Source organism: Pinus tabuliformis, chromosome 5_1 (assembly GCF_031772625.1).
Source record: "Pinus tabuliformis cultivar Carrire ecotype Pingquan chromosome 5_1, CPIR1, whole genome shotgun sequence".
Lineage (NCBI taxonomy): Eukaryota > Viridiplantae > Streptophyta > Pinopsida > Pinales > Pinaceae > Pinus > Pinus tabuliformis.
This window is the reverse complement of record NC_142305.1, coordinates 495515938-495518358: the sequence shown is the minus strand read 5'-3', so window position 1 is coordinate 495518358 and position 2421 is coordinate 495515938.

The window sequence follows — 2421 nt, the reverse complement described above, 5'->3', positions numbered from 1 at the left end:
TGTTTCAGGAGCCTAAAGGGTTACCACCTAAGTGGAAGTGGAGCACAAGATCCAACTATTGCCAGACTTCCCATTACAAAAATATTGGGTTGTATAGGTAGTCTGTTATAAAATCAAGTGGGGTGAAGAAATAATCGTAACAACTACTGGAACAAGGTGTTGTTTGACCGAATACATCACCATGTGGGTAACCTCTCATCATTATGCCAAAGAAGGATTGGACTTGGAAGATGTGTATTTATTATAGGGAATTGAACAAAATCATGCTCAAGAACAAGTACCCTCTGCGCATGATAGATGATTTTCTAGATCAGTTGCAATAAGTGAAGTACTCAAACCAAGATGGACTTAAAGTATGGATATCACGAGGTTCAAGTCAAAGAAGAAGATACCTGGAAAAATGCCTTCAAAACTAGGAAATGTTTGTATGAATGGTTAGTAATGTCATTTGGCCTATGAAATGCACCAACTACATTTATGAGGTTAATGAATGATATACAATGCCCTTTTATAGATTCATTCATTATTGTCTATTTGGATGATATATTGGTATACAATGCTACCTAGGAGGAACAAATCTCACATTTGATGCAAGTGTTGGAGACATTAAAGAAGCACTGATTGCTAGAAAATCTCAAGAAGTGTGAGTTTTTTACAGTAGTCTTTGACGTATCTGGGGTATGTAATAGGTAGAGGAGAGATGGAGATAGATAATGATAAGATGGAGGGCATCATGAAATGATCAATGCCTACTATTGTTTATGAGGTTAGGAGTTTCATTGGGGAAATACAGTACCTAAGGAAATTCATAACCTTGCTTTCAGTAGTTGCAGTGCCACTCCACACCATAACAACAAGTGGCAAGAATTTCCAGTGGGGAAAGGGTTAGTAGATGGCCTTTGGGGAGTTAAAGAAGAATATTAGACAAGCTCTAGTTCTGGAATTACCAAAATTGTAGAATCCCTTCGAAGTGGAGACAAATGTGAGTGGGTATGATATGGGAATGGTCTTGATGTAGGGAGGAAGGCATGTATGCTACCATTCTGAAGTATTTAATGGGTAAATTCTTAACTACCTTACACACGACAAGGATATTTATGCCCTAGAGCAAGATATGAAGAAGTGGAACCACTTCCTGATGGGAAAGGAGACAATGATCCATACATATCACTAACCACTATAATACATGCAAGCCTAGAGTAAGCTACAATAAATCAAGCACTACAAGTGGATGGGTTTTATACAACAATGTAACACCCTCCTCCCACACTTACCCAACTTCATTGGTCCACCGGGTTAAATATGTGACAAAGAGTTACTATGATATGATTAGATCACCTTAAGGAAGTGGAATCGACAAAACAAAACCTTACTGACTTCCCTTAGATGCTACAAGACACCCAAGGGCTAAACCACCCTTCCAGGTGCCCAAACCCTTAGCTAACTTTATTTTTCACTGACCTAAACTCCCAATCGCATGCACAATCTTGCATCCATGAGACAGAAAGCCTCTAGTCGCATGCACAAACCTGCAAGGGAGCGACTGTAGTCTCAATTTCACAGTTTTGTGCCTGCTACCGCGAAATTTGTGCCACCTTTCCAGGGCTAGACTCCATATCACTACCCAGAACTTAATGAAACTTTCCAAAATAATGAATTACACAAATAAAAATCCTTCCATACAAAAATTAGACAAGAATTTTTCCTAGCAAGTCCTAACCATGACAGACCTTGCGTCAAACATATAATGAACATGTCATGTACAGGTCATAAATACACGTCTGAGCATAGGGGTCTCATACTTATATGAGAATCGTCAAGAAGGTTTGATGCCCTTTCATAATAGCTGCAATATCATCTATTAGGTCATGTATTCATTAACATTTCATTTACTAACCACAACATAATGAGAGCCATAACTCAATTATGTCATAAACTATGGCTGTAACCAACATATAACCAGAGAAATATCAATGATGGAAAAACCATAAATCCACATAATAACAAGTACATTTACTCATACATCACAAGAGGAAAGGATCTCTTATTATCATATGAAAAACCAGCCAAGTCAGGCACTTCCACGTACCACCCGAACGTAGATTAGGCTAAACCAAATCTCTCTTTCAGCCAATCACCCCTGCAACATATTCTAAACATGAATGTGGGATCTCAAGTAATAAAGCAAACATAACCAAACCATGGCTTCCAGAGGCAATACAACCTCAACCCTCAACCAGTGATTTCACCACATGGTTGGACATCACCAACCATCACTAGATCGGTCTCTACCCAAGATGTCTAAGGCTCCAGAGAATTTGTTCCAACACAACTCCAGGACTAGTAACTCAACCCACAACTATCGTAGGGCTCTAGAGAATTTGTCCAACCAAGGCTCCAGGACTAGTAAATCAATGCACC